The sequence below is a fragment of the Callorhinus ursinus genome, unplaced genomic scaffold (assembly GCF_003265705.2).
Source record: "Callorhinus ursinus isolate GAN/ISIS: 27379988/994484 unplaced genomic scaffold, GSC_fseal_2.0 scaffold10, whole genome shotgun sequence".
Lineage (NCBI taxonomy): Eukaryota > Metazoa > Chordata > Mammalia > Carnivora > Otariidae > Callorhinus > Callorhinus ursinus.
In genome coordinates, this window is record NW_027397072.1 from 2,957,803 (window position 1) to 2,972,398 (window position 14,596).

At 41.2% G+C, this 14,596-nt stretch overlaps 1 non-coding gene across 1 annotated transcript; it reads right to left on the reverse strand.

Annotated features, from left to right (window-relative positions):
- Positions 1-6,510: 6,510 nt before the first annotated feature.
- LOC112821335 (U6atac minor spliceosomal RNA) lies at positions 6,511-6,635 on the reverse strand. Its single transcript, XR_003207404.2, has one exon. It is a non-coding gene; the product is annotated as a U6atac minor spliceosomal RNA (small nuclear RNA).
- Positions 6,636-14,596: the final 7,961 nt, after the last annotated feature.

Consider the following 14,596-nt stretch of genomic DNA (forward strand, 5'->3'; position numbering starts at 1 on the left):
CGTCTTCACACTCACCAAAAACCCCCCAAACTGCTTACACAACTCCAGCAGGAGAAAATGCATCCTCCCCCAAGATACTACAGTGTGCTTTCTCATAGATCTGAGATCTCAAAGAACATACTTCCTCCTTAGACCTCAAATCTGTCTCCTTTTAGCATCTTCCAATCATCTGAGGCAATACACACACAAAACATCTAATCTCTCTGCCACGGGAAAATCTTTCAACTATTTGCAAACAGATAGTCACAGTTCCTGGATTACCTCTATTCACAGCCAAAATCACTGCTGCCTACAAGCAGCTCTGTAATACTCTCAGATGAATCCCTTGTACCCCTTGGGCATTTCTCTCTGAACAATTTATTCTTTATATCTCACTTAAAAAATAATGGCCTGGAATGCATGCTTTCTTATTGGATCTTGGGAAGCCAATGTAGGGAAATATTCCCACGAATACAGAAAAAAAAGTGAAAAATTATATTTTACAAAATAACATTTTCAAGTCACTTAGAGGACTATGAAAACAATGAGGAATTGGCGGATTAAAATTTCCAGGGAGGGAGACCCATTCACAGATGAGCTCATGATAACCAGCTCTTTTCTCTAGGAGACATTTGCCAGTTTTGAGCATGGGTTTGGGTTGGATCCAGACAGATGTCTGTCACTGTTGGAAAGAGAAATTAGTGAACAGTTGCAAGTCTAGAACAACAAACTGGAAGGCCTCAAATATTCATCTGGTTTTCACTAAAGACATTTGCAAAATCCTGAGGCTGGCTGAGAGGTTCTAAAACTCAGCCTAAAATCTCCTGATTCTCACAGTGCTCAGGACCCTATGACATCCCAGGAAAACAGTCCTGCAAAATAAATCATGCATGATGTAAAATCTCTAGAGGGAGCCAATTAACACTAAAGATCAACAGCAAAGACTGAGCTGGGGCACCTGTTGAAAATGGATATCCAACTGATGGGGATTCAGGTTTGGCTCCCAGAAAAGGCCATTTCTGGAAGACAGGAGAACACAGGCAAAAATTTGGAATTCCTTTAAAAATAGACATGTCTTCTTGGCAAGACATCAAATTAGAAACTCTCTGAGGACAAGCATCACCAGAGTCTCAATAAGTCTTTAATACATTGCCCAAAATATAACTAGAAATGACTAAGCATGCAAAGAGGCAAGACTATATGATAAATAAAAATGAAAAGGAAAGTAAAAAGAAACAATAGACTCCAGGGATGCCTGGGTGGCTCCATCGGTTAAGCATCCAACTCTTGATTTAGGCTCAGGTCATGATCTCAGGTTCGTGAGATTAAGCCCCGAGTCAGGCTCCACACTGAGCATGGAGCCTGACTGGAACTCTCTCTCTCTCTCTCTCTCTCCCTCTACCCCTCCCTACCCCCCTCTTTTGAGGAAGGAAGGAAGGAAACAATAGACTCCAACCTGATCAAGATACTGGAATTAATATAAAGGAAGAACAGTGAGTAATATATTCCAAAATATTTCAAAGGATGAACCAAAGAGGTAATAGACACCAAAATTTTACCATATAATTAGAATCTATAAAAAAGTACCTAAATGATAATCTAGATCTAAAATATATGTCATGAAATTTACCTCAATGAATGAATGTAAAAGTATAGGATATGCAGTAAGAGAAACAATGTGACCTAGAAGGCAGGTAAGTAGCAAGTACCCCAGCTGACTCACAATGACATTGCAGAAGACAAAGAAAGCACATGGAAGCGGGTGTAACAAAAACATGAAACACACTCACTACCATGATCTCTTTCTCCCGTTGCGGCAACACAGTGATACTTATCATGGATTCTCAACAAGAGTTACAATTATAATTAAATACCTAGAGCCGTAGACCTCTTTTGTCTTACCTGTCTGGAATCTAAGTAATGGAATTATTATGAACTCTAGCCAGCATTTCATAAAGCTGTGCTCCTGCACAGAAAAATATCTTCAAGTACCAAAAACAATTGGAGATGATTATGGTATTTTAATCATTTGCCACTTAAGGAAGCTCTTCCTGTCTGGTGTTACCTTTAAGTATTTTTTTCCTGCATGGGGGGGGGGGTGGGCAGGACAGGATCCAGCGATAATCTGCTGATGGTGGAGAATTTCAAGGAAGATACATTGAGAATATTCACCAGTTATGCTTATAGCTAAGATTATTATAATAATCTTCAGAGGGAGAGAGTCATTTTTGCCAGCAAGCACCCAGGTGCTAAAATGATGTTTGCAGCATGTATAAATCAGCTTACCACAGCTTTGCTTACCCCATACTGGCACCTTAGAACAGTGGCTTAAAAAAGAACCATCTCTTTAAAGAGTGGATCATAAGCTTAAAACAAAAATGCTATCGCAAAGGTGGTTCAGGCTTAAAGTCAGGAAAATTATTTCCTCCTCCAAACGATCCAGGAAATCATTTAAGAAAGCAACTGATCCACTCAGTAAAGAATGGGAAGTAGTATGACTCCAACTTGATTACTGCTGCAATTAACCATCCCTTCTCTGGAAGCTTGGGACTCTCTTCTACATGTTAATAAATTATTTCTCTTGTCATGCCAATTATAAAAGATGTATTTCTACACTTCCAAGTTAATGATAAGAAATGAGTTCTATGTTTCAAAGTTATCTACTTCTTTAGTTTTCTGCAACAATTTTCAAACATCTTGTTGCAGATATTCTTTCAAGCGCATCTAATCGTGGCTGGCATTTAATTATGCTCAAAGACTAATTCTTTCTCAGGTGTAGTCTTGGATTCCATTTTTGCTTTATAATGACCACCATGTGTTGTACATTTCGTGAGTCCTACTGTGCTCTTGAAGGGTCCCGACATTATTAATGCTGATCCTATGAAAAGAACAGCATTCGAGATCCCAAAAGTTCTGATAGTGATAAACCCAGAAAAGCCACAAAGGCTCCAAATGTTAGGAACACTAGCAATAAGCCTTTAAGTGGGACAGTCTGAAAAGAATACAATTTAAATTTTGCTGCCAGATCCCAGTGCATAATTAAATTGAGGGATGTCTACATTTATTTTGTTTCATCCTTAAAAAATTCATCAATATGTTTCTTTGTTTTATTTAGTATCTTATGAATATCCCTGATAACCCTTAGAACCACAATACTTCTTTCTATGGAAGCCTTATGTCTCTGATCATTGCTTTAATAATTTAAGCCACTATTTACAATCTAGATTATTCATCATTATGTAAGATCCAACCTACTAACTAACCTAGTAATTTTTTAACTTTTCTCCTTAAGATTCAAGTAGAATGTAATACCTTAGAAATAGAGATCATGCTTCACTCAGTCTCATCCTCTGTTGCGCCAAATATGGCACCTTAGAAATAACAGGCATTTTTATTTAATGAACTTAACTTCACTGAAAATCATTTATACTTTTGCTTCAGACTGTGCTTATGGACTCATATTTCAAGCTGGTGTGTACATGTCAAATAAAACGCTTTGTCAGAGACAAGTAATAAAATTATATTGAGAAAGAAATGGAAATAACATTTAGTGTCTAGTTTACATCCCAAACACTAACAGATCTGTCTATGCTGTATCATATAGTCTTTATTAGAAAATTGACAGTCTATAATATTATCTCCTATATAATATTATCTCCCTTCTACATATGGGAGACTGAAGTTCAAAATGTTAAGTGCTTTGCCCAAGGCTGCATGCCTTTGGCAGATCCTGCATATTCTGACTCCAAAGCCTGTATTTCTTTTCAACTGCGGAAATTTGTTTCCCAATGTGCAGTTATAGAAAGGGAGAGAAAGACAGGGAGAGAGGGAGAAAAAGGGGGGGGAAGAGAGAGGGAGAGGGAGAGAGAGAGGAGGGAGCGAGAGGGAGGAGGGGAGGGGAGGGAGGGAGGGAGGAGGGTGGCTGGAAAGCACGGAGGAAATGTGGTGGGGAAACGGAACAGCTGGGCAGGCTCCCCGTCAGTATCGTCCCGACCCCCGCTGGTCTCTCAGAAGACAGGCTGCGGCAGACAAGTCAGGATGAACCCCCCGCCCCACCCCCAGACCGCTCAGCCTGATGCTCTCCGGTGGTCTCTGGTGCTCTGAGGTAATCTTCACTGACTATTAGGAAAATTATAGTATTTCAGTGAAAATTTCTTTGTGACAAGTGAACAAACCAAAAGAGAAGAGAAGGAAAAGAAAATGAAAATGTTCCACTTTGAGAAAAATAAGGCAGTAAGTACTGCATCTGTTATGTCATTGAGGAAGGAAGGGAAATGAAAACGGTGTCTCTCTCAGATCAGAATTCCTGATCCGGCCACAACTTTGTAACAAGATAGGATGACAGGACTTAATCCGTGTAGCATTACCCTTACCTATCAACAGCTTCCAAATATTCTTCCTCTCTTCCTTTCCTCCCTCCCTCCCTCTCTCTCTCTTTTTCTTTTCTTTCTCCTTCTTTCCTTTTTTTCTTTCATTGTTTTAATAAATCACATTCTCTGAATCATTAAGAAAACCCCACAAATTTTTTTCAAGAGTTATTTTGGTTTGTCCTACACTCTCTATTCACTCAACACTTACTATTTTGGGGATCCTGAGCCAATTACTTAACTCCTTTCAATCTTCAGTTTTCTCATTTGTAAAACACAAGATATCAACAACAATGGCCGTGACAGCGATGATAATACCCCTATCTCACAGAGCTCGGATGAAAATGAAATAGGGTGTATTAATCCCCTGGTCTAGGGCTGACACTAGTAACTTTTCTATAAATGCATGAGAGAAGGCAGAAAAGGAGAAATAGCCTTAAAATAATTTTTAGATGGATAATTTCAAAAATCATTGCTTAAAGATTTGATATGCATGTGTTAAATGTTGTTAAATAAAGTTGACTCAAATATAAATAATGCTTCATATGGTGTCTGCTTATGACCAAAGTCACTATCTGGCAAGGTCTGCACAGGAGCTTCTAAAATTTTATTTCCCCATAAGTTTTGACTATGAGCTCAGCATTTCAGTCAAGCTAGATGTAGTTAGCATGGATAGCTGCTTAGAGCTACATTTTTGGACCTAGTTTTGGAGAAGAAAACCTAATAAAGTCTGAAGAGTAGTCAGTTATCATCATGCTAGAAGCCACTATTTCCTTGGTGAAAATAAATGCATGCAAAGACCAGTCTAATGAAAACCATAGTCCCAAGACATAGCATCAATGGCCATTGTGCATGGTTCTCCATCAGTCAAAGTCAGAAATTATCCATACACACATCACACATCTACAAGGAGCAAACAATTTCATGCAGCCTCATGGCTTTATAGGCATTTTAAAATACCTAATTGCAATAAAGAATACGATAAAGCTCTTTTTTTTCTTTTAATACCAATTATACTCTTTTACTATTATCTTATCTAGCAACATAAACTGAACACAATCCTGTGGTAACTAAACCAGAATCCCATATGTGATCATCACTAACTCTATTTATAAATTTCCAACTAAAGGAAAACAATGTATATTATTTATCCCTAAATAAAAACCATTCAGAGGTATTAGTTCATTTTTCTCCTATAAGAAAGGAAGAAAAAATGTTTTTCTTGGCTTTATCTGTGATACAGAACTTTATAAACGGATATGTAAAGGGATTTACATGCTAACACAACTCAAATTCATCAATAAACATTCATCTGAAGCTTTTACAAAATGCAGCTGGTAATGGAGAGTCATCCAGCTAGGTCTAGAAAGTCAAAGTTGACCCAAATTTATCGTCTGGAACCACAAATCCAGCTCTTTTACAGTTTGAACTGCAATATTCTATTCTATATTAGGAATAATCTTTTTTTATTTCTTTGTTCAGTGTGGTTGGTTTGGTTTCTGGTGTGTGTAGTTTAATTTATTGGGGGGTCAGTCCCCATTTGAAGGCAAAAAGGAAGACTGCAGGCAAATTTTCCAGTACTAAAATCCAAATGGGGGAAACATCAAAGTCCGTGAGAACGGTATCTTGAAACATTGCAGGTGTAAGTTCGATGAATCGGAGGGGGAGACGGACCATGAGAGACGACGGGCTCCGGCAGACAAACTGAGGGTCTAGAGGGGAGGGGGGCGCGGTGGGTGAGCCCCGTGACGCGACCCGGTGAGCGCTGGGTGTATCACGCACACACAATGAATCACGGACCACCACATCAAAAACTAATGATGTGACGCGTGGTGACTAACATAACATAAGAAAAATAAATATATAAATAAAAGTAAATTTAAAAAATAAATAAATCATCGAATAATTAAAAATAAAAATAAATAACGAAATACTATTTGAGACCTGTGAGACTTTCAGAAAGCGATGCCTCCATAAGTTTGAGATTCGCCCAGTTGACATACAATGGGAAGGAAACTTTTATTTTGGGGGCTATAGTTGATACACACTGTTACATTAGTTTCCGGTGTACGATGTAGCGACCCCGCTTCTCTAGACAGTCGGCTGTGCTCACCACAGAGCACACGCGAAGCTCCCCTCTGTCCCCGCACTCTATTAGAGAAGCAAAAGATGATGCTCAGGGGCCGCCAGGGAGGCAGCAATGCCTGGCCCGTGTGCATGGCATCAGGCCCAACAGCCTCGTCCCTCCTTGTCAAGGGGACTGCTCACCTTCTCTCTTTCATACAACACAGTTTCCACTTTTTTTTAATAAGAAAAGCTGTTAGGAAGCTACCTGTGTAAACCAAAACCACTCTGTAAGCTACGGTCTCTGTCCAGTATCACATTTGGAGCTGGAAACATGGCCATGGAAAGAGAAGGATGGAAAACTCATCCGGGCTCTGAGCCGTGGAGGCGGCAAGCACTAGACATGCTGGTTCTCTGCTGTGTCCAACGTCATCCTCCCAATGACGTAGTGGTACTGGTGCTGCGGTCCTCATCTGAGATGTAGGAAACCCAAGTTCCAGAAGCGTGGATAATTTCCTAGAACCAACCCACTAATAAATGACAGCAGGTGCCCCAAGTCATTCTACTTTATATTTACACAGACTTGTTTTCCAGGTAATAGATCCTCACTTTCTTGACGCACATAAACAGCCAATTTTTCCAGCAGCATTTATTCTATTGACTATGGCAGTCTTTCTGGATGGTTGTGTAATGTGACCTTTGTAGTATCAATATTCTGTGTATGAGTTGGTCTGTGTTGTAGGCTGAATTGTGTCCCCCCGAAAATACGTTCCAATCCTGATCCCCAGAAGCTGTGTGCGTGACTTGTTTGGAAATAGGGTCTTTGTGAGTACCAACACATTAAGACGAAATCATACTGGATTAGGGTGGAACCTAATCCAAGGAGCGGTGTCCTTCTAAGAAGAGGGACATGGGGTCACAGAGACACACAGGGAAGGGCCATCTGATGATGAAGACACGGGTTAGAGAGAAACATCTGCAAGCCAAGGACCCCAGGACTTTGGGCAATACCAGAAGCTAGGGGAGGCAAGGGCTATTCTTCCCTAGAGCCTTGAGAAAAAGCAGGGTCCTGCAGAGACCTTGATTGTGGACTTCTAGACCCCAGAACTATGCAAGAATACATTTTTTTGTTTAGGCCACCTACTTTTGTGGTGCTTTGTGACAACAGTCTTAGGAAACCAATACAGTCTGATTCTGAGCTCTTCATTCTACTCATTGCTTTACACATCTATTTCTGTAATAATATAATACTTCCTTAATTACTATGGATTTATGATAAATCATGATATTTGGAAGGACAAATTCCTCAACCTTGTAATTCTTCAGACTTTCTAGCTACTCCTGGCCTTCTGCTCTTCCATATGAATCTCAGGAGAAGTTAATGCAGGTCTATGAAAAGCCTGCTTTAGATTTTGATTGGAATTTAGTGTAATTGGAAGACTAATTTGGAAAATATTCATATATTTGAGATAAAGGATTTTCTAGCTATGAAAGTGAGATGGATCTCCATTTATTCAACTATTCAGTAATGCTTCATAATTTTCCCTGTAAAGATTTTACACACATTTAGTGGGTTTATTACCAGAGCTTTAGAAACATTGTTGAAATTACGAGTGGGATCTTTGTTACAATGGGATCTTTGTTAAAATTATTTTGGATTTGTCTGTAGCGATCTTATCACCTGCAAATAAAAACATTGTAGTCTCTCCATCTCTGATTTTTATAATTTTTTTTCTTTTCTTTAAACTTCAGTAGACACAGTGGTTGATAATGGTTATCCTTATGTTATTTCTGAGTTTAATGGGATGGATCTAAACTGCCACCATTAATTATGAAGTTTTGTTTGTTGTTTTTTTTTGGCAAGGTGTTAATTTTTTTCTTTAAATTTTTTTATTGTTATGTTAATCACCATACATTACATCATTAGTTTTTGATGTAGTGTTCCACGATTCATTGTTTGTGCATAACACCCGGTGCTCCACGCAGAACGTGCCCTCTTTAATACCCATCACCAGGCTAACCCATCCCCCCACCCCCCTCCCCTCTAGAACCCTCAGTTTGTTTCTCAGAGTCCATCGTCTCTCATGGTTCGTCTCCCCCTCCAATTTACCCCCCTTCATTCTTCCCCTCCTGCTATCTTTTTTTTTTTCCCTTAACATATATTGCATTATTTGTTTCAGAGGTACAGGTCTGTGATTCAACAGTCTTGCACAGTTCACAGCGCTCACCATAGCACATACCCTCCCCAATGTCTATCACCCAGCCACCTCATCCCTCCCACCCCCCACCACTCCAGCAACCCTCAGTTTGTTTCCTGAGATTAAGAATTCCTCATATCAGTGAGGTCATATGATACATGTCCTTCCCTGATTGACTTATTTCACTCAGCATAACACCCTCCAGTTCCATCCACGTCGTTGCAAATGGCAAGATCTCATTCCTTTTGATGGCTGCATAATATGCCATTGTGTATATATACCACTTCTTCTTTATCCATTCATGTGTCAATGGACATCTTGGCTCTCTCCACAGTTTGGCTATTGTGGACATTGCTGCTATAAACACCGGGGTGCATGTACCCCTTTGGATCCCTACATTTGTATCTTTGTGGTAAATACCCAGGAGTGCAATTGCTGGATCATAGGGTAGCTCTATTTTCAACTTTTTGAGGAACCTCCATACTGTTTTCCAGAGTGGTTGCACCAGCTTGCATTCCCACCAACAGTGTAGGAGGGTTCCCCTTTCTCCACATCCCCTCCAACATCTGTCGTTTCCTGACTTGTTAATTTTATCCATTCTGACTGGTGTGAGGTGGTATCTCATTGAGGTTTTGCTTTGGATTTCCCTGATGCCGAGCGATGGTGAGCACTTTTTCATGTGCCTGTTGGCCATTTGGATATCTTCTTTGGAAAAATGTCTGTTCATGTCTTCTGCCCATTTCTTGATTGGATCATTTGTTCTTTGGGTGTTGAGTTTGATAAGTTCTTTATAGATTTTGGATACTAGCCCTTGATCTGATATGTCATTTGCAAATATTTTCTCCCATTCTGTCGGTTGTCTTTTAGTTTCGTGGACTGTCTCTTATGCTGTGCAAAACTTTTTATCTTGATGAAATAACAATAGTTCATTTTTGCCCTTGCTTCCATTGCCTTTGGCGATGTTTCTAGGAAGAAGTTGCTGCAGCTGAGGTCGAAGAGGTTGCTGCCTGTGTTCTCCTTTAGGATTTTGATGGACTCCTGTCTCACGTTTAGGTCTTTCAACCATTTGGAGTCTATTTTTGTGTGTGGTGTAAGGAAATGGTCCAGTTTCATTTTTCTGCTTGTGGCTGTCCAATTTTCCCATCACCATTTGTGGAAGAGACTGTCTTTTTTCCACTGGACGTTCTTTCCTGCTTTGTCAAAGATGAGTTGACCATCGAGTTGAAGGTCCATTTCTGGGCTCTCGATTCTGTTCCATCGATCTATGTGTCTGTTTTTGTGCCAGTACCATACTGTCTTGATGATGACAACTTTGTAATAGAGCTGAAAGTCCGGAGTTGTGATGCCGCCAGCTTTGCTTTGCTTTTCAACATTCCTCTGGCTATTTGGGGGTCTTTTCTGGTTCCATACAAATTTTAGGATTATTTGTTCCATTTCTTTGAAAAAAGTGGATGGCAAATTTTGAAGTTTTCTACAGGTTTTTAAATAAATAGACATGATCTGTTAGAAAAGTTTCTTTTTATTAAGAGCTTGTTAAGAGCATATTTTGAAAATAATGAACATATAAACAAATCTGCAATGTCCAATCATTCCTGAATTCCTAGAAAAATGTAAAATTCTGTAAGTTTTCTTTATAGGTACAATTTTTCAGCCTTTCAGTAAAACTGATAACCTCTGGGGCACCCTTAAGTCCTGCACATTTCTAATTTCTAATTCTTTCAATAAGAGGTTTGATTTAAAAAAGAAGAAGCAGACAAATATCTAAAACAGTATTTGGCTATATGAAACCGGAAATATTTGTGTTAGGAAATGCATGCACATTTCAGATATATGCTTAACATGATGTTGTTGGCCTGTGTGAATTTTGAAGGGAAAAACACAGCCATTTCCCTGAAAAATCCACATAGTTGTGTGCATGCATGCATTGACACCTTTCCCCCCCACCACAGAGGACTCAGAAGGGCTGCTGATGATTGACATTTCCTCAAAACTGTAAAACGTATTTTACTTCATTTGAAATAACGAGTTTATTCAATTAAAATTTCTTCTGCCCTCAGAGCTTCATAAAATAACACATATTTTTTTTACTACAGTAAAGAAAATTAGATCAGGTCCCCCAGCATTTACTGGCACCTGCCCCAGGTGAAGCACCATGGAGACGTGAAAGATGCACAGGTGCACAACCTTGCTTCCGCAGGTACTCAGAATGTTAAGAAGAAAAAGGGTTTTTTAAGGGCTTTTTTAATGACAAAAAAGCACCAAGTACTCAGAACTGTAGAAAAATTACTGGGGGAAAAGAAAAACGACAGTTGTGTTCAAGGACGACCAGACGGTGCCAGGTGGGAAAAGGGAAGTGCCCCAGAGGAGTGGAAGCCAGAGGGAGAGGAAGAGATTGCACGGGAGGGAACACACCTGGGAGAGAGCAAACCCAGCATCAGCCAGGACTCGCACATCGGGAAATGCCACCAGCCAGGGATAGTCGGGCAGGCCCTCCAACACTCAAAATAAACTGCCTGTATCTTCCATATGTTTCTAACAAGCCTCCTTCCTAGTGGGCCGTGCATCATTTATTTCCATACTGTTTTTACACTCTTGCCTGGTACCATCCAAAGCCCGTCCACTCCACACAAATTCCAGCCTAATAATTGGTCCTTGGTGGGCTCTCAAAAAACTATTTACCTAACAGAATAACGGATGCATAAACACGCTCTTACATTTAAAAAGAGAATTTCTGTCTTTCCATCAGCTTTGGAAAGACTTGCAGGTGGTACACAAACCTAGGATAAAAAGAAAGCTCAGAAATGGAAAATGAGCCAAAACGCTCTCTAAGTAACATAAATTTGGTTGAGAAGAAGCATGGCTGGTATGGCAGCTAGAGGGGCGCAGAAGAAGGGAGAAAACTGAGGAAACCTGCAAAGCACACGGAGCTCTGGGACTCACAGAGGGGGCGGGGTGGCTGGCCCAGGCATGGGTCAGAAGCAGGATCCAGGAGGGCGGAGAGGCCCGCGGCTGTCGTACGGTCTGCTGGCTGAGCCATCCACTACCACAAACTCGGGGCCTCCAGACAACAGTCGCTCTGTCCTGGCTTCCGCAGGCTGAAGGCCCAGCAGGGCCCAGCTGTGTTCTCTGCTCACCAGGCGGCAACCACTGGACAAGAAGGAAAAAAAGCACTGTCTATTTTTTGTTGACGGTCTGGCAGTGCCAGGCAAGCCAGAGGAAGCCTGGGCAGCAGACAGGCCTGCGAGCGCCTCACTCAGTCAGTCGGGGAGCCCCAAAAGTGGTTCTGCTTGTTTTCAGAGACAGACGCGGGCACCGTCCCCACTGGCCCTTAGCCTCGCTGCCCAGCATGAGCGGCACACCAGTCATGACATAATAGAGACAAACGACTGATTTTATACTATGTTTTGAATTCTAGTCCAATACCAGGTTCTGTCTGAAGTCTGCCCGCACATTCCCGAAGCCCAGCTGCTCTTTCCATCCCCAAGCCTGCCCTACCCACGGCCTCTGTCATGGTGAGGTGCACAGGTGGGCCACGCCGTCCCTTCCGGGGGCCCAGGCCAAACACCTGAGTTGCCCTCACTTCCTCCCTCCACTACAGCCCCCAGAGCCAGCCTTGCAAATAGGAGCTGGTTCACCTCACTCCTGGGCTCCAAGCCCTGTGGTGATGCACATGGCAGCCGCTAAGCTCCACGGTCCTGCCCGAGACCCACACCCACTGCCTTTGGGTGTCTTTGATGGCTTCTCTGCCCCTCCAGCCACACTGGTCTTTCTGCTGCTCCCACCCTGAGACCCTCATGAACATTGATGTTCCTCAGCCAACAATCTCACCTCCCTCCAGTCTGTGCTCAGATGTCAGCTTCTTGATGAGGTCTAACCGCCACCGCCATTTAAAATTGCTATTGGCTCTCCCCCAGTATTCCCAATCCATCTACTCTTCTCTACTTTCCTTTTGTTTCCCCTAATGCTCATGACTTTCCAGAAATTTTGCTTTTTCTTTGTACTTTATATATATATTGTTTATTTTTCCTTTCCTTCCCATCCCCTTTCTCCAGAGAAAATACACATTTGCTTCACTGATGTATTATTCCAAGTGCCTAGGACTGCATCAGCATATGGCAGGTACACAATAAACATTCGCTGAGTGAATACATAAAAGTACTTTGCTTGAATTGCCCCCTGAATTCTTAGACAACCTAATGAGATAGGCACAGAGTACATATTTTGTAGAAGCAAAAGCTGAACCCAGAGAGTGAGATATGTGGCCACCAAAAACAGATGGCTCCTCCATAACCAAACAGAAAAGAAGTCCGAACAAGGGTCTGTGCACCTCCAGAGCTCACAAAGCACTTCCTACCCTGGCCTAGCGCTCGGAGGGAGAGCAACAGAGCAGAAATTTGCAGGGGAGCAGAATTTAGGCGTCCTCTGTCTCTTCTTTCTAATTTCATCAAAATACGTTTAAGAAAGCATTCGTCTCTTGGCATCAACAAACAGTCATTGAATGAAGCCACTGAGTTAATATGCGGGGTGAACACAAGGCTGGCTGTGGAACAGTGTTGGCGAGTGCCTAATCCCTGCCGCACGGAGCAACCAGCCCAGCGCTTCCTTCACGGATTAGCAGGTTCGTAGCCAACAGGCAGGCAGCCAGACGTGGAGACACTGAGATCACAGCACCGCAGAAATACCTGTTTATGGCTTTAAACAAAAAAAATAAGAAAAATATCAAGATGGCCTACCGAATGAGCCAAAACAAATAGCACGATGCTGTTTAATGGAACATAAACAAAAATAGAGAGTTCTCCTATTTCTCAATTAATGTGATGGCTTTCTGTAGACTGTATTGTTTAAAAATAGACGCGTTCACAGTGATTTAGTTGAAAGACAGCGTGGCATCTGGGTCAATATCCTTCTATGGATTCCATTGCACAGATAGGAAATCCAAAACATACTCAAGCCAGGGGCACTTTCCAGAGCTCCCTGAAAGCATACATATTTTTTCTATTAAAAAGAGAGGAAGCTTTGTTATTATTTGAATAGAGCTAATTTATGAAAAACAGCTGAAATATCCGGTATGGATTTGTAAAGCCCGTATTTAATTAGGGTAAAAGTTCGTATTTAATTAGGGCATTGTAAGTTCAGGTGTGTACAAATCAAGCCATTGTAAAGATATGATTCATTTCCACACAGGAAACAGTATTGTCAATTGTTATGTACAGACATTAAACTATCTTTTAAGAGGAAATTGTGATATATTAATATTCACTAATTTCAGCTCAAGGTAAGAGGACATTTTCATCTCTTTCAAGCAAGAAAAAGGGATTTATACAAATCTCCAAATGCCCTGGATCATTAACTTGCTTCCAGCAATACAAAATTCCAAGCTCACCAACAAGAGCACTTGCTTTAGAAATCACTCCCTAAGCGCTCTTGCCAGGAAAAAGCAAATCACACCTGGGCACATACCACTAGCTCAGTGAGCCTGAGTGAGCTTTCTCCTCCTCCTTCCTTCCAGCACCCCAACAAGAGCCAGTCAGAACAAGATGGGGAAGTTCTCAATGCTCCTATCTTAGACCCAAATTTCTAAACTTTCTCAACGTGAGGGCACCATTGAAGGATGTCACAACTTCTACATAATACCTACATTATTGGCACTTATTGAGTGAGAAAATAGATGACAAAGTGTTAGTAAGAATTAAGTAATAATGTTGCATGGCTTTATATTTTTTAATTATAACAATACCCATATACATTAAAGAAAGTAGAAGACACAGGGACAAGACTCTCTCCTCCTATAGACGATGTCTACTTCATGCACAGAGCTGTCAGATTCTCGCAGGACTTCACTACACACAGCCCACCTGGAGGGACTCCAAGTCCACGGGAGAAGCCACATCACAGGAAGGAAATCAGGAACTGAAGAACCTGAGTTGGATGGTATTTCTTTCCTCAAGTCCTTGCACATTTTGTTAGTAGCATCTGCCCTATATGAGC